This window comes from Myotis yumanensis, unplaced genomic scaffold (assembly GCF_028538775.1).
Source record: "Myotis yumanensis isolate MYYU_CA2020_CCGP unplaced genomic scaffold, mMyoYum1.0.hap1 SCAF_9, whole genome shotgun sequence".
Taxonomy (NCBI): domain Eukaryota; kingdom Metazoa; phylum Chordata; class Mammalia; order Chiroptera; family Vespertilionidae; genus Myotis; species Myotis yumanensis.
Window position 1 is genome coordinate 24,321,660 of NW_027223760.1, and position 18,990 is coordinate 24,340,649.

The 18,990-nt window shown below is 40.2% G+C and overlaps 1 long non-coding RNA gene across 7 annotated transcripts in view; it reads right to left on the bottom strand.

Annotated features, from left to right (window-relative positions):
• LOC139016202 (uncharacterized) overlaps positions 1-18,990 on the bottom strand; it is a 184,522-nt gene that overhangs the window by 149,510 nt on the left and 16,022 nt on the right. For all 7 annotated transcript variants that reach the window (XR_011472649.1, XR_011472646.1, XR_011472648.1 and 4 more), the window contains exon 2: positions 15,055-15,150. This is a non-coding gene — a long non-coding RNA (uncharacterized lncRNA). The remainder of the gene's footprint in view (positions 1-15,054; positions 15,151-18,990) is intronic.

Consider the following 18,990-nt stretch of genomic DNA (forward strand, 5'->3'; position numbering starts at 1 on the left):
CCTAACCACTTGCCTGCCTGCCTGCCTGATTGCCCCTAACCATTCTGCCTGATTGTCCCTAACCACTCACCTGCCTGCCTGATCTCCCCTAACCGCTCGCCTGCCTGCCTGATCGCCCCTAACCGCCTCTGCCTCAGCCCCCACCACCGTGGCTTTGTCCAGAAGGACATCTGGAATGACGTCCAGAAGGTCGTTCGGCTGTCCGGTCTAATAAGCATATTACACTTTTATTATTGTAGATACTTTGCCTCCTTTCAACAAAGCATTTGAGACAGCCTATAAAAATTCAGACATTAAAGTCCTATTTTATAAATATAAAACTTCAGAGGAAGAAAAAATAAGCATGCAATTATGTAAGCCAGAGGTTTCTTAAATTTAGCCATAAATTTGGCCCTACACTGTCTAGTTGATAAAGCAGAAAGAGAAAAACAATTGCAAATTCACACTGGCCATGATGGATTGGTGAATCTCAGGAGAAACAGAATTTGTTCTGGTATGCAAATCTAGCAAATTATTTTGTAAATAATACACTAGGGTCTTCAATACTGTCCCTGAGAGAGATCATAATTGGTTCATCCAGCAGTTTCTTATAGTATGTAACATATATAGTAAAAAATATAAAGCTCTCTGGTAATCTGGATGAATAAACAATAAAACCTAGAAAGTGTCCAACAGAACTTTCTGCAATGATGACAATGTTCTACATCTATCCTGTCCAATATGGTAGCCACTAGTTGCCTGTGGCTATTGAGCACTTGAAATGAGGCTAGTAGTGCAACCATGAAATTGAATTTTTAATCACATTTCATTTAATAGCTATATTAGGAGAACAAATATCTACCCATTGGACCACACAGGTCTAAAACATTAGCTATCAAACACTTTTTAGTAGCAAACGTATTTTTGGGTTGGCAAACATATACAGATTCTAACAAAAAAGAAAGGTATATTGTGTATATTTATTTTTATAAGTTTGAATTTATAATATTAATTTATAGTTAGAGAATATGAATTTTCCAATAAATAAAAATTAGAAATTAAAGGTTATAAGGGAGAGTTATAAACTTTGATCAGCCCCAGTAAACACTTGATTTCTGTATTTTGATTGAATGCACGGTGCAATGCCCACATGGGACTTCTCACTGCACATTCTGAGCTAGCCAATTACCAAAGGCCACACACAGCAGCCATCAACTCAGCGTAAGAAAACACAGCATCCTGGCAGGGCAGTCTCAAGTGTTTCTCTTCATGGGAAGAGATTTTCCAGGAGTCCACAGGGCCTCTCTTTGGCATTCAGATGAGAGCTCAGGTGCAAGGAAATGAGAATCACAGGGTGGGTGCAGAGTCATGCTAGCTTAGAAGCCTTTTGTCCCAAACAGGACCCAATACACCTCAGTGGCCCAAGTTTACACCCATCTCTGAAATGTGCTCCCAGGGATGCTCAAAGCTATTGTTTCTAACCAAGAATTTAGGGTTCATGTGTAGTTCCTCCCAATGCTAATACATCTACCAAATAAAGATCCCTTTTACCATAAGCAATGTTGCCTAGTAACATGGTTGACTTTCCACTTTTATCAGGATTTAGAGGAAATGAATAAAAAGTTCATCCAAGGTCAGATTTGTCCTTAGAGGATGAGAAATGGTTTCGTTAATTCTTTTACCACCACTCATGATTTTGAAAAGTAATTCTAGCATATCAAGAATAGAAAAGAACTTCCTTAATAAAATCCTAAAACAAAATCATGCTTAATGACTAATTAATAAAAGGATTTCCTTTAAAAACCAGGAAATGAGACCATGGTGACTACAACCATCACTTCTATTCAAAAAGGTAGAGATCCTAGTAATGTAATAAAAGAAATGATCTGAGATATAAAAATTTTAATGAAGTGACAAAATTGTCTGTATCTACAAGTGACAACTGTAGAAAACACTTTATTTCTATAGAGAATTATAAAGGAAAGCTATTAAAACTAATAACAATAAGTTCATCAATGTTGATATATTTAAGGTTAACATGCAGAGAATAGTATAATATCTAAAAGCCAAAAACACTTTTAATAATTTTAATAGAAAAAGCTTCTACTTAAAATAGCAACTTAAAAAAGCAAGACAAAAACTAAACAAAAAGAACCCTGAGCGCACGGAGAAAGTGGGAGGGTGGACAAAATGGGTAAATGGGGTCAAAATGTACAAATTTCCAGTTATAAAATGAGGAAGTTATGGGGATATAATATACAGTGTGGTGATTATCTATATATATAAAAGCCTAAGCAACCCTTATGACTGTCAACCAGTCGCTATGATATGCACTGACCACCAGGAGGCAGATGCTCAATGCTCCCACAGCCAATCTCATGCAGCTCCTTCCCCACCCCCACCAGCCGGCCAACCCACTGCGGGCCCTCCCCCCAGCTGGCCAGCCCCGATCAGAACCTCCGGTGGCCCCTCCCCATCAGCCAACCCCGATCGGGACTGGGTGAGACACCCTGATCAGCCAGGCCAAGGGATCTCACCTGTGCATGTATTGGTGCACCAGGCCTCTAGTAGTTAATAATACTGCATTACATACTTGAAATTAGCTAGGAGAGTGAATCTTAAAAGTTCTCATCACAAAAAAAAATCTGTAACTGTATATGGTGACAGATGTTAACTAAGCTTATTGTGGAGATCATTTATGTTGTACACCTGAAACTAATATAATGCTGTATATAAATTATATTTCAATAAAAACAAAACACCAGAACCAAATCTGAATCAAAATCAATCAATATATTTGTAAACTTTCCCTTAGTTCTGATTTTCTGTTTACATGTTATTTCATTTTACATATCTTTGCTGTAGAATTCCCTCAAACCTTCTCTGAAAAAAAAGACAAGCTATTAATAACTTAAAAAACAATTCTTTAACAAATCCCACTAAATCCATGTCAGTAAACACAAGAATTTATAGTTCATGTGTAGTTACCATAAGCAATGGTAGAAGAATCAGTTGGAGAGGAACTAAACACTGACGCGGCAGCCTTGGATCAGGTGTCAGGACGAATGGTCCCATCACTAACTTTAATAGGAAAGGCTACAGAGGGGATCCACACAGGGCAGGCTGCCAGGGTAGGGTGCTCACCTCCTTTTGGGCCACAAAACAAACAAATCACAAATCATGAAGGAATATGAGAGTAATAAGAGCAGGTCAGAATCTGGGGGGTGGAAAGTATATTTTTCATTTAAAAAAACTCCCCCACATGATTCTGATGCACTTTCCCCTCCATCGTACCAGCAAAGTCCCCACCCCTGCCCCAGCCAACTTCCTGTCCCACGAATGGCAAGAATGGAACCTTCATGATGTGGAGTCTGAGGCCCCAGCCCACCTTCCTCAAAGTACATGGACATACAGAGAAGAGAGGATTCTTGAACAAAACCAAGTTTCTGTTAGAAAAGAAGAGAGTGGACAAAGGCTGCAGGGAAAGCTACCGGAAGTATGTGTTCCCCTTTTATTATATTTGGCACTAAGAGGAAATAAAAAGAAAAAAAGACCACCTTATTCTTAAGCAACCACACATACAAATTTAAATTTTAACAGAGAAAAGCTAAAAATAAATGAATCTAACTGAGTATAAACCAGCCGTGGGCAAACTACGGCCCGCGGGCCGGATCTGGCCCATCTGAAATGAATAAAACTAAAAAAAAAAAAAAAAGACCGTACCCTTTTATGTAATGATGTTTACTTTGAATTTATATTAGTTCACACAAACACTCCATCCATGCTTTTGTTCCGGCCCTCCGGTCCAGTTTAAGAACCCATTGTGGCCCTCGAGTCAAAAAGTTTGCCCACCCCTGGTATAAACTAAGTACCACAAAGGCTGAGAGATTGCACAGTCACTGAGGGAGATCAGGTTTGAATAACCAGCAGCTCTGAAAGAAGAGAATTATGAAATGACCAAGAGGCTGGTTTATGTTAAAAGCAGAAAGGTACAAATTTAGGGATGAACAGATATATTTATTTAGCTGTAACAGAGACTCTGTGGAGAATACTGAGAAAATGCATGGGCAAATATAACACCCACAAGTGACTGTCTTGTTGCATAAAGGAACTCATACCTATGTGATGAATGAGTGAGTGAATGGATAGGTTTGGATTTGAACACTATTTGACTGGAAACTACCAAAAGTTTCTAATCAGAGGACACATATGATCAAAACTATTTCTGATGGAAAACTATTGTTTTGAACAAGAATCGACTGGAAGAAAACGAGGCCAAAGTGTAATCTATTGGGAAGCTACTGAAATCATCCAGGCATAAAGCAATCAGGGCCTGGATCCAGGGATTCAAGAACTAAACACCAGAATGACAATTTCAAAAAGAGGTGATTATTCAGACGTCACTTATTTACAAGGTCACAAACATAGAAAGAAGTAGTGTTGCCTATTTTAGATTCATTTTTTACTGCATTATGACAAATAGGATGACTAATCTTTCATTATTTTAAGTGATCCTGCATTTGAAGAAGTTTTTACTGCACTTCGTCTGGGCTTTCTACCCGAGGTTTCCTTTTCAACACCAACAGGAAAGATGCATGACTAAACCCAAGTCCATTAGAATCGTGGTCTCTGTGGCCTCCTAGTGCTAGCCATCCAGAATGACAGCTTCTGTAGCAAATATTAAAATTGTACGGGCATGCCCTGACCGGTTTGGCTCAGTGGATAGAGCGTCGGCCTTCGGACTGAAAGGTCCCGGGTTCGATTCCGGTCAAGGGCATGTACCTTGGTCGCGGGCACATCCCAGTGGGGGGTGTGCAGGAGGCGGCTGATCGATGTCTCTCTCTCATCTATGTTTCTGACTCTCTATCCCTCTCCCTTCCTCTCTGTGAAAAATCAATAAAATATATATTTTTTTAAAAAATTGCACGGGCATACCTCATTTTATCACATTTTGCTTTTATTGCGCTTTGCAGATACTGTACTTTCTACAAATTGAAGGTAAGACCCTCCCCACCAGCAAAAAAAAATGTATAAATTTAGGCTCAGATAATGGTTAGTACTTTTTTAGCAATAAGGAGTTTTTTAATTAAGATATGTACATTGTTTTTTAGACATAATGCTATCGCAGACTTAATAGACCACAGTATAGTATCAACGTAACTTTTATATGCACTGGGGAACCAAAAAATGCATGTGGCTCACTGTATTACAATATTCGCTTTCTGTGGTTGTCTGGAACCGGTATGCCTATACAGATTCATTCTGTCCTCTAGTGTTTCTTCTATATTTACTTAAAGTAATGACATCCCCCAAAATAACATCTCAGACAGTATTCACAAGCACACTAACCTATGATAAAAGTAAACAAAATACCTGCAAAGCTAAGCGTCACTAGGTCATTCACACTTAACGCCTCCAGCATTATTTCCTACAACTATCTGTGAGAAGCTCCTGCTAGGGATCTTTCTGTTTTGTTTTTATTGTTTTAAACAAGATTTTAATCATTGTTTACTCATATATCATATGCCATTTAGTCTTTATTTCATCCCTGGCAACTTTATTTATCCACTCTGCTTCTCCGTGATTATTCACTATAAAAGGTGAGTACTCTATACCTGTCAAAAGACTCAAGTAACTCTCCCTAACCAAAGAATCTCTGGTCTTCTGGCCGGACCTGGGGTATTTCTAGCTCATTATTTGTACTTGGCAGAACTCTTGCAGACAAGCAGTCTTGATCACACACAAATGTGGCTCCACTTCCAGCCAGACCCTGAGTCCCCCAGCCCCTCTGGGAGGCAGCAGAGAGGCTCCAACTAAACTAAGACCAGTAGGTCCGAGAGGAAGGCTGTGTATGAGCTGGCAATGTTGTCCACTAATGACATGACAGCACAAAACATCCAGGTTTCTGTTCCATGGAACCATAAAGTTTGAGATACAAGTAGCCTAAGTCTTCATGTCATCTGGACCCTTCATTCTATAAATGACAAAATATTTTATTAGAAGAGCTAAACTGGTCACATATCCTAACTATATTTAGACATCTGGGGAATAGCTTAGGAATGAATAAGTGATAAATACATAAAATCTAAGCAAACTCTTTTCCAAAAAGGCAATTAATACCAAGGGAAACAAAAATAATTGTGTTGGAAAGAATAAGTAACCATGGATTATATGCCTCAGCTGTGAAAGTTTTTATACTTTTGCTAATGTAACCACTGATTGTTATTCAAAATTTAATTCTAATGAGCATGAATGAGGGCTCTTCACATAGGGTAAGGGCGCATAAGAAAGATAAATCTCTTCATCTATCATGAGAAGGCAAAGGTATTGCCCAAGACTGAAACATTAAAAATTGGAAAGAGCAGCAGGCTATCTAGAGATTTGGAAGTAAATAATAAGAACCAGGTCTTAGAGCTGAACTCCCAAGGGTAGGGCCTGGGGGGTGGGGGAGAGTTGGGAGACTGCTGAGTTTTACAACCAGCCTCGTACAACTCCTGGATTCCTGGCGTTCTGTGCTTGTGTAACTGAGATTAAAATACATTAAGTGGCCAATCAGAGAATAGAACCTAGAGTTTCTGACTGTATAACACACACCCTTTTTTAATTATCTATTTTTCACTCAAATAAAATATAGAGAAAACACTGATATTTTACCTAATAGTTTACTTTTCTATTGTTCTTGTGGCTCTTCATGGAAGAAAAAAACCCCACAAATAGTCATCAACTGGATTGGGGATGTTAGAATCTGCACTAGGTGCTGGGAAAACATGAACAAGACCTTCCTTGCAGAGGGTCACTCTGTATTAGAAAAACAGGTAACACACAAGTAACCAAAAAGCAATGAGGTAAGCACCCTAACACAACTGTTCGGCCAGCCTTGGTTTCCTCATTTGCTACAACATGCCTCATTAGGTTTTTGTGAATATTTAATGATTCCGCTCATATAAAGTTCTTGGAAGAGTGCTTGCCAAAATCAAAGAAAAATAAGGCCAAAAGACAAACCCGTGCCTGCCTGATTTTAAAGCCCATACTCATTCCGCTACATCACATTTCTAAAATAATCCTATTCTTTTCATAAACAAAACAATTATTTTATTCCTGGATACAAATGGAATCCAGTAAACGGACAAATAGTGATTCATTATGGATTATAGGTGAGAAAGTAAATAGAACCTACTAGTAAGGATAAAAAAAAAATCTTTTCCAGCTTTTTATTTTTCTCATTATTTATAAATATTTGATTTACTTAAAAATAGCTCCTGCCCAGCCAGCGTGGCTCAGTGGTCGAGCGTAGACCTATCGACCAGGAGGTTGCTGTTCAATTCCTGGTGAGGACACATGCCTGGGTTGCAGGCCTGATCGCCAGTGTGGGGCGTACAGGATTCTCTCTCATTATTGATGTTTCGCTCTCTCCCTCTCCCTCTCTCTCTCCCTTCCTCTCTGGACTCAATAAAAATATATTAAAAAATAAAAATAAAAATAGCTCCCTATGTCTTATGAGTTAGGAATGATTAAAAATAAAGTTCTTGATTTATCAAGAAGTAAAATGTGACAGTGAACTATTTATCCAAAACCAGAAAATAAATTATTTATCGCTAGATGGCACTGTACTAGACAATTTAAAAAAAAAAAAAAAACTTTTAGCACAAGATCCAACTTAGCAAATTAAAAGAATGCTTTCTTGCAACAGAAGAAGGAAGATTATATTACTCTTTTTTAAGTTATTTCATGGCTTTAAAAATAAACATATGGTTTAATGGAAAAGAAAATAATTGTATAATCAGGTTAAATTTTATTTTTTTAACTATTCTGATATCTCAAATATCCTGATATATTCTAAGAAGAAAGAATTCTGAATGTCTCTCTTGTTTACAAAACAACAAATAAGTATAAGAGCACATGTGGTTTGAACTGTAGTAACTTGGGTACGTTGGAACTATTTCCCAGAATTCCCTTCTATAAGTGTTTCTGGGTCAGAGTTGGCCAAAAGAGGAATTTACTTGAGATTTGAAAGGAGGAACTACAGCAGCAGTTGCTGCCCTCTGAATTCATCCCTCGCTTCAAGTTAGACGTGGTGACAGACACGGACTCTGCTGGGGCCAGCTCATCCTCACACCCCTTTGGTCTGTGTTCAGCTCTTTTCCTCAAATACTGGACCTACTGAGCCACAAGGACCCCAGGCCCATCACCAGACATTTGGCATTCAAGAAATATTTAATGACTAAGCAATGCATACTAAGCTATAACAACACAGTAAACAATTTAAGCTCCTCGTCACACAGTAGCTTTAATATACTGGTAATGTACTATTAATTTACAGAATTATGTAACCTTTTGCACATATCAAATATTATATAACTTTTTAAAGAATAAATCACTTTACAGGGTAATCAGTGATATTAAATATTTGGAATTTAAGTTGAGATGTCTGAGGAAATAGTGAGCTAAGAAATCCAACTTTGCCACTTTATTATTTACCAAACTAGAGGCCCGGTGCCCTGGCCAGCTCTGATCAGGGCAATTGGGCTGGGCCAGCCTGGGGGAGGGGCCCACCGGCCCCGCCCCACCCCCTGGTCAAACTCCTGGTTGAGGGGACAATTTGCATATTAACCTTTTATTATATAGGATTATTTAGTAGTTCCATCCATTTTGCCTGAAAATCCTCAAACATTTATAGCCACCTATCTTTAATAATCAGCCAAATGCCTGAGTTTGAGAGCCAGACATCAGAATGGCTCCTTAACCTCCTACGTTTTCAGCACTGATAAACTAGATCTAGTGCTAGAACTCATGGGAGGTGAACATAACAGGCTCCCTAATCATGTATCAAAAGAATTGATGCATTATCTTCATATTGGTATTAGTCTGATTCAACTCCTTTAATATCTGAGTTACCAGGAATTAATACAAACAAAACATCAAAGAAAATAAGAAATATAATTACTAGACCACTTTTGTGGATTAAGAAAATATTTTTTGGTTCTGTCCTGTTATTTCTTGTGTTTGCCTTTGGGAATGTCATTCAGTGTCATACAGTCCAGGTGATTCCTTCCATACAGGTAACACCCCAAGTCGTATCTCTATAACACTGAACTTCCAGCAAAGGCATAATGCCGTGGGCCCACAGGGCAATTCTCTTCATCTGTGTGTGTTGCTTAATTTTATGGAGGAATTCCTACATTCCAAGTCCTTTACAACCATTATCTCCTGAGGCCTTCTGCACTCCTATGAGATAGGTGCTATTATGGAGATCAAGGTGTTGACTTGTACTAGATATATAGCCTAATAAGGTTTAGAGAGATTGAGTAGCTTTTCCAAGGTTTTATATATAGTTCATGTCAAAACCAGGATCTGAACTTGGGTTGGATCTGACTGCAGAATGCAAGTTCCCAACCATCATTCAACAGACAGACAACTTGAAAAATAAATGTCTATCTCTGATTCATTTTAGTATCTGCTTAAAGCATGCAATGCACTTGTATTTAGTAGGTGTCAACAGTTATCTGATGACTATATATCAGTCATCAGAGTGAGAAAGCTGCTGAGATATTGCCTCATATCAAGGAATAATTCCAGCTTCAATTTAAACTAGAGAACACGGTACTAAGTTTCATACAACTTAACAGTGAAGATAATAAAGACAAAAACCAGAGGACAATTAAACTAGAGTCATGTAACCTCTATACCTCAAATCTATCCTAGTCTTTAGGATTCCAACTACATTACAGGACAATCACATAACATTACCGTATCTTCAGACACTACATTCTTTTGCCTCTCCTGGGCTTTCTTCTCAAATGAATAAATAAACTCCAGGTCTCTGCCCCTCCTGAACCAATTGCGGTTAAAGGAGCCATTTTCTGCACTTATAAACTGAGTGATGACAATTAGAGAATAACTTTAAGGATCAAATGTTGTGTTAAAAAAAAGGGTACTTTTCTGCCAGTGCTCCCTGTCCCACCCTGAGATTTGGCACTTGAGTTTTGTCGTTGAATTAAATGCATCAGAGTTTTGTCCTGTGAAGACATCATATCCTGACTCTCTTGTCTGCCAGCAAGAACCCCCTACTGGGCACTTCTAACGAATAACAGACTGAGAGTTTGTTCAAACACACCGAGACTTTACCACTGTGCACCTTGGGAATAGAAATGCTATCCATTTAGACTATGTTTTTAAGCACAATCATCTCGCCGTACGCAATTTCATGGTAGGTCTAGAACATCAAGAGGACTCTCCTAGGTCGTCCACAATATTATTTTCCCCCGACTGGCAATTCTTTGGAGTCAGTCCGTTCTGTCAAGCCACCCTATCTCCACTCCCAGACGCGGCTGGGCTCTTCTCTCAAGGCCACGGGTAAAGAGAGCAAGTCCATTTCCCTTTGAGCCCCAGAGCTAGTCACTTTGAGTCACTCTTCAGGCACCTGACCCACATCGAACCACTCAGTCTTCCTTCTCCTTCAGCATATTCTCAGCCCTACTCCTGTTCTGTTGAGCGTGGGTTCTCATTCCTTGCTAGAAGTCAGTTCTTTTTCTACAACTCTGCCAGCATCACCCACTCACCTGACTCAGCAAGAGTCACACAAATTGCATGCTTTAAAAATACCTTAGCTGTGTCTTGAGCATTGTTCTTTCCTTTACACTTGAAGAAAACAATAAAGCTGAACATCTGATTACAGTTTAAGTCCCCGACTCTAAGTAGGCAAATGCAACCGGGCATGTGCTTTGTCCATGACCTTTACAATGAGGAATTTTTCACTGACCATTAATTAGTTGCTCTTAAATGGATGCAGTGAGAACAAGAGAAGAGCCCTGAAATAAAGCAGAAGAGATTCTATACTTCCTAATCACCCAGACACTAAACCACTTAAATCAGCGGTTCTCAATCTGGGGGTCAAATGACCCTTTCACAGGGGTTGCCTAAGACCATCGAAAAACACATATATAATCACATATTTTTTTGTGATTAATCACTATGCTTTAATTATGTTCAATTTGTAACAATGAAAATACATTCTGCATATCAGATATTTACATTACGATTCATAACAGTAACAAAATTACAGTTATGAAGTAGCAACAAAAATAATTTTATGGTTGGGGGTCACCACAACTTGAGGAACTGTATTAAAGGGTCGCGGCATTAGGAAGGTTGAGAACCACTGGCTTAAATGTACCACTGGAAATTTTCTAATTCTGTCAGTATTCGAGAGAAAATAATTATCTGTCATCGAAGATATGGTATTACTTGCCTGAAGGAAGAATGCAGGGTGTTTCACAGTTTCTCTGATTTATTCTTTGTTTCCATCATTACTTTAGAAGGTAATCTGATCCACTCTAATGACCCCAGAAAACCACTTATCCTTTTCCAAGCACCCACTCTAAGACTGAACCTGGCTGCTGGTACTCTTCTTCTTTAAACTCATTCCAGAAATGAGCCTCAGAGGATGATTATCTAAAGTCAACACAAACTTCAGACTTTGGGTCTCTCCAACAATTGGTCACAGAATGGAGATGAAACTAAAAAACTCAGTAGTGCTCTCAAAGCTTTCAAAGCACAACACGGAACAAAGATGCAGAGATAAGCACAGCCTTCTAACGCCTCCAAGGCCCACTGGCTGACTTCCATGCAGGTCCTGAGTTCTAGAAATAACCGCTCTATAAATGACTAGAAAAGAGATTTGACTCCTTTAGAGTAACAGAATTAGAGAACCGAAGGGTCATGAAAAGCACGGGGAGCCTTGGTATCGGGATGATCAGGACTGGAATCCTGGCTCAGTTAAGTTGCAAGTGGTGTGACCTTGTACAAGCTACTTAACTCTCCTTACAGTTCTAGAATGAGGAAAACCGTAATCTCCACCTCACAGAGCTGTTGTGAAGACTGAGTCAACTGCAGCATTTGCAACTAACTCAGCGCCTGACCTGTGGTAAATGGGATATAGGTACTAACAGTGAATTCCTGTCTTCTATCTCCCCTTTCCCTGTGTAGAACTAATGTGGCAGAACTTGAGAACTTAACAATGGTTGTGGAATAGCTGTATTCTTAACAAAAAGAAGTGTGTTTAAATCGCACTCTAAGAACACTGAAGGAAATTGTGACACATCCTACAACATGGATGAAGCTCGAAGACACTATGCTAAGTGAAATATGCCAATCACAAAAGGGCAAACAAATATTGTATGATTCGCCCTAACCGGTTTGGCTCAGCGGATAGAGCATCAGCCTGCAGACTCAAGGGTCCCAGGTTCGATTCCTGTCAGGAGCATGTACCTTGGTTGCGGGCACATCCCCAGTAGGGAGCGTGCAAGAGGCAGCTGACCGATGTTTCTCTCTCATCGATGTTTCTAACTCTCTATCCCTCTCCCCTCCTCTCTGTAAAAAATCAATAAAATATATTAAAAAATATATATTGTATGATTCCTCTTATATCAGGTTCCCAGAATAGTCAAATTCCCAGACACATCTATACTAATAAAAGGGTAATATGCTAATTAGACCAGATAGATCGGACATCTTCCGACGTCCTTCCAGACAAAGCCGCAGAGGCTGCGAGGGCCGAGGGCAGGCAGCCACGGCGACCAGCAGTGGCAGCAGCAGCAGGGTGATTGGGGTGGCGTCTTCCCCTGATCTGCCTGGTCGCCTCCTGCAGAGGGAGGCTCCATTTTCAAATGTCCAAACCAAACCCAAGGCTTCCTTTCTACTCTCCCATCCAGTGGTTAGAGGATAGAAGAATCTACAAACATTTTCTGTCCTCCTGTTTCTCTCACAACTGCTCTACGTAGCTCCAGTCACTGAGTCTCACAAATTCTACCCACAAAAATCATACTCTACACTTTCTCTTCTCTTCCACATCTCCATTCCCTCAATCCAGGCCCTTCACCGCACTCATCTGGACTGTTGTTGCACTGGTCTCCTAACCAGTCTATTCTCTTTAGTTTATTCCCTTCCAGTCCAATTTTTACACTGTTCCGAGACATTTTACTAAAATGTGAATCTGTGCCATTCCTCCGATTTTAAAACTGCCAATGGTTCCTCACAGCCACCGGGGCAAAGACCAGCTGCCAGCTTTACACACACACACACACACACACACACACACGCGCGCGCGCGCACACGAGCGCGAGCGGCTCCTTCCCATCTCATTTCCTCACTCCTCAACACTCATGAACTTCAAATGTTCCTTCTCAGCTTTTCAAAAAAGGATCCTCATACCTCTACAGCTTGCCAGATGCTCCTCCTTTTTCTCCGAAAGGTGAGCAACTACGTAAGTAGTTGAAGACTCAACTCAAAGGCCAGTCTTCCCAGGCCTTCCCAGGCCCCCCCAGGTCAAATGCATCCCATGCTTCCCGGGCGCTTGTACGAGAGGCCTCTGCGGCAACACTCACCACACTGCACCGCTGACTGGCTTCTTGCAGCCCAGCCCTCACGGACCTACTCAGTGGAGCACCTGGAGACCAGAATCTGTGCCTTCCTCATTGCAGTCCACCCCCCATTCTTCAAGGCTCGTATGGTATCTCTCTCTAGTCACAGATCTCCTAGCCATCAAAGCTCGGTGACTTCACTGCCACACTGACGGACCGTGGTGTGTCTACCACAAGGCACAGGGAAAGCACTCGTCTGTTTATTCAACATTTATTAGATGTGGGATGCCCAGATGAGTAAGACTTGGCCCCACCTACTGAGGAACTCACAGTGTAGTAGGGCAAACAAGCTCATAAACACGTTCACATGACAAGTTGTGGAAGCCCAGTGATAGTGATTCCAGGCCATTCTGGAGACAGAGAGGCGGGGAGGAGGACAATTAATCCAGCCAGTGTCGGGCACTGGGAACAGAAGAGGCCACTGGAGGGAGCTTCTGGGACTGACGGTGCCTGAAGTGAGTTCCAGAGAATGTAAGGGAAAGAGGACAGGACCGGATGGGTGGGAAACAGGAAAAGGAAAAAACGCCAATTAACCACATTAAGTTTTTGTCAGATGCCCACAGACAAGTAAAAGTCATGCTGTAATTTTTGCAAATACATCCAGCTCCTGAGTTGTGAAAACAAACACCACAATCAGTGATCTCCCGAGACACCCTTTCTCACTCTTTTTTCTGTTCCTCCCTCTCACACCTACTGACAGAAAGAAAAGGCTTAACATGTGTAATGAAAACCGCACGTGAGAGCCTCCATGGCTGTACCGACATGTGTAGAGTCAGCGACGCTCTTGGTCATGCCACCTTCACTTACCTCTGTGCTATCCGAGCCGAACCTCTCAGCCTTTCCTCACGCCCCTTCTCCCTTCCCACCGCCCTCTGACCCCTTTCACCTGGGCCAGAGCTCCCCCAGGCACACTGCAGAACTAAGCGACAGCAAGCAAGGCCCCTATTTATTCAAAGATGAGGTTGCCAAGAACAAGCATATCTTTTTGTGCTAAAAAGAACTGATAACAGCAGCTCTTTTTTTCCAGCATAGAGTTTTACCCTTTAATTTGAAACCACAGTTACTGTTGTTACGCTGATTTCATTTCTTTAAGTCTTTGGTGGACCTAAAGTTTTTTTTCTTAAAGGAAAATAACCTGTCAGAAAAAAACACCACCATCTAACCATGTAGCAGAGGACACTCAAGATTTAATTTCTGGTTTTGTCAGTGTTTCACTACATAATCCTTTGGCCCATTTAATCTCAAATTCTTATAGAAAGTTTGAAATATACTAGGCCATATAAAGTGATTTTTTAAACTATTTTCTTGTTTTTGCTACATCTTCCTGACAATTATTTTACTCATTGAAAACTGATTAAATACATGTATAGATACAAAAGATAAAATCCATCTGTCAGTTACTATTTTAGATTTGCCAGTTGCTAACTTCAATATTTACTAAATACTAATTGCATCCCTACAAGTTCAATTAACAAAGCATATAAATAATCGAAGTATGCTTGAAATTGGGAGGTAAGGGAGAGAAAAAAATAGGTGATCCCTCATCTGATATCTGATCTGGAACAGTCATATAACAGAGTTAGGGGGAGAGTACAGGTAAGAGTAATTAATAGCAACAGGTGAAGTTAAAAAAAATTATCCAGTTAATTTCACTTACTGTTAAATGACTCCCTGAAAACAAGAGGCAAAATCCTACTTCTTCCCTCCAGCTGAGAACGGAGTAGCAGTGCCATTCCAGGGAGGCTTGGTGGTGCTAAAAGGAAGCGAGATGGGTGTAAGATCTCAAAAGCTGTGATGGAAGGCGTGCCAGCCACTCATCCTCCCACCTCGAGCACTTTTTAGAAAGTGAATCATCACATTAAATGTTATAATCCAATTTCCAAAATTGTTCTACTCCACTTAAAGCGCTGTCACCTCTAATAATCTGACAGGCAAATGCATGCATTTCAAACATCATTCTCTTCAGATTCTGTAACACGTGACGCTCGGCATCGGTCCACCTCCTCCTTCCTGCCAGGAACACAGATCTAGCTCCTGCTCATCATGCTCCAGACCACGGCTTCCCCCAAAGGCCGGGGCCTCCGTGCTCCGGCCTCTCTGCGGACTCATCCCACAAAAATTTTTGGATGACAAATGTGAACTTTCTCTCTTTGGCTCGACATTTCAACTGGAGCCCTTGGTTCTATAGTTTCAACTGCTTGGGAATTTCCCCCTTAAATGTCTAAAACCAAAAACTGGTTTCTCTTTCCAGTCATTACATGCCTGGTCGTTCGTTCTTCAGACCTGGAAGCCTTGAGACGATTTCCGCCTCTCATTCCCTCTCTCCCATTCCGCTGCATCCCTCATGTGCCCTGCCTTGTCCCTCTCGCATCTCCCTGGACGACTCCATCACTACCTCACTGCTGGATTGCCTCACCAGCCCTCCCTCCCATGTCCCCCTTTCTTCAGGTCATCTTTGACACTGCTATCAGATTAATCTTCTGCTGGACACCATGCTTTTTCCCTTTTCAAAATCGTACCATCAAGCCTCTCCTTCAGAACCCAGTGTGGTCGTTTTAAAATGTGTTCCCAGACCCCGACACCCCCTCCTTGAAAGGAGGAACCCGGTGCCCTCCCCTTGAATGTGGGCTGAACGCACTGGCTTGCTTCTAAGGAACAGAAGGTGTCAATAGTGCTGCCTGCGCCCAAGTCCCTGCCCCATAGAAACTGCTAAGAGATCATACATGTGTATGGGTGTTCTAAGCACTGAATGTGGGGGTCAATTGCTACCCAGCAATGGAGTACTAAATCAGAAGAGCCCTCTGCCGCCGAGGGGACCAAATCCACACGTTTACGGAACTCCAGGTCTGCCACTAACTGTCCGTACTTTATCTCTGAGTACAGGCACACTGCTTCAGTCTGAGGGCCCACATGACACGGTGAAACTCTGCCTCGACGTCAGCCCACGCCGATCTCCCAGGAAATGTCCTTCTTGACTCTCTCCCCTAACCTACACTCAATACTTTTAGTCTAAATTCAAAGTCTACTGACCAGTGAAGTTTTTCTGTTGTTGAATACATATAAGTAAATATATATCTGATTTCCAAAACTGTATTGAAGTTAGGTAAGGTGTAAATCATGCTTTTGCTCTCGTTAGATTCCCCATATCAATGGACAAATAGATATACACTTTTTGTTTAGAATTAACTTTCATGAGGCTTCTTTCAAACAAAATTTTGAATGTCTTTTAACAACGAACATATACAATAAAGTTTACTTGATTTTAAAAGCGTCAAATAGTTTTGAGAGGATAACTTGGTAGAATATGTCACCAAAGATATATATACATGGTCTATGACTAAGCAATTCCATTTCCAGGAATCTATTTTACAGATACAGTAACACAAGCAAGAATATAGGTACAAGGGTATTTTCCTCAGTACTGGGCATAACAGGGATAAATCAGAAGCAACATAAAATACATCTGCGGAGAAAATTAAATTAGGGCACAATGGATTATTATGGATCCATTTTATTTATTTTTTTTTAAATCTTTATTGTTGAAAATATTACATAGGTCCTCCTTTCTCCCCATAAGTCTCTTACAGCCTGCTCCTGTCCTCCCGCTCCCTCAGGCCCTCACCACCCCGTTGTCTGTGTCCACAGGTTATACATATATGCATACAAGTTCATTGGTTGACCATGGATCCATTTTAAGAACTAAATAGGTTTGCATGTACTGACCTGCATGTACAGGCCAGATCTCCATGATATAATAAATGATAAAAGCAAGTTTCACAAAGAAAATAAAATATTTAACAACAACTATGTAAAACCCATCTGAGAAAAACTTTTAAAACATTCTTAAAAAGGCACAAATGAAGATTTTAGCAAATAGACATTTCTTATTTGGGTACAGAATAAGACATCAAAAAATATATAGCAAATGCCCAGTTGTGGGCTAGATCCCCAGTGTGGGATGTGCAAGAGGCAGCCAACCAATGATTCTTCCTCATCATTGATGTATAAGCCTGCAGACTGAAGGGTCCTGGATTCTATTCTGGTCAAGGGCACATACCCGGGTTGTGGGCTCAGTCCCCAGTGAGGGATGTGCAGGAAGCAGCCCATCGGTGATTCTCTCGCATCATTGATGTTTCTATCTCTCTCTCCCTCTCCCTTCCTCTCTGAAATCAATAAAAAGATATTTAAAAAAAAACCATTTTGAAATAATAGATGGACTCTGTATTTAGATAATATTATTGCATCCGTGTTAACTTCCTAATTTAGAAAAAGAATAAACTTAAAAAATTAGGGGGGGAGTAAGTTCTGGCCAAGAATTCATACTGTGAATCTAACAATGAGGAAACATCAGACAAACACAAATTGAGAAACTTTCTAATATAAAAAAAAAGACTCGTCTTCCAAAATATCAATCTGATAAAAGACAAAGAATAAAGGACTTTTTTACCTCAACCGACAAAGCTGTGATACAGATAGTAGATTAGATGAAAATATTTTAAGAATATAAATACAAATATTCTTATTCTTAGGAAATACACACTGAAATATTTAGGGGTAAAGGACCATGATACACACAAACACACACACACACACACACATATATTCAATGATTCAAAAAATATATATACATATACATACATAAATATAGAGCAAGAAAATATGCATAAATGATAAAGTAAATGGGGAAAATGTTAATAAGTGAATCTAAGTAAAAATAGTTGTTCTTTGCATTATCCTCATAGTTTTTTGCAACTTTTTAATTTTTTAAATTTATCTTTATTGTTGTATTACAGAAGTCGCCTTTTCTTTCCCCACTGACCACCTATCCCTGACTCCCACCTCCTCCCCAGGCCTTCACCACACTACTGTCCGTTCCCATGGGTCATGGAGATATGCATATAAGTTCTTTGGTTAATCTCTTCCCACCCCCTCCCCTTCCCTTTACGAATCTTCAGTCTGTTGTATGCTTTCATGTCTCTAGATCTATTTTGTTCACTAGATTCCACATATAAGTGAGATCATGTGATATTTGTCTTTCTCTGACTGTAAGCTTGCTTAGCTTGGTTAGCTTCATTTAGTTTCACAATCCCCATCAACTCTGAATGAACTGATAAAATCAAATTTCTTCACCTGCAAAGTCCCATCCTGGACACCTGATCAAACAGTGCAGAATTCCTCTGTCTCCTAAAGGCCTGCCTGCCTACCTGCCTGAGCAGTCAGTGGCTTCCCTCCCTGACAGGAATTTAACTCCACTGTTGAAATGTTACGTTTCCAGAAGCATCTGTCAAGGGCAGATCATCTGTCTCCATTAACCCAAGGATGCCTAACAGACACTGGGAGCAATTCAACACTCACTGATTAATAAACTTTGGCTTTCAAGAGAAAAGGCACTAAGTACTAATCAATAACTTTGTGTTAATCTTATGAAAACAGAAAATAAACTGTGTCTGACTTAACTCCGAAATTAATGCAACATATTTCGAAACACTGCAAAATATCAATTTTTAAGGATAAGTATCATAAGTTCACCATATAATTATATAAGAACCACCATACAAAATAATCAAATAGCTATCAAATGGAAATAATTTAC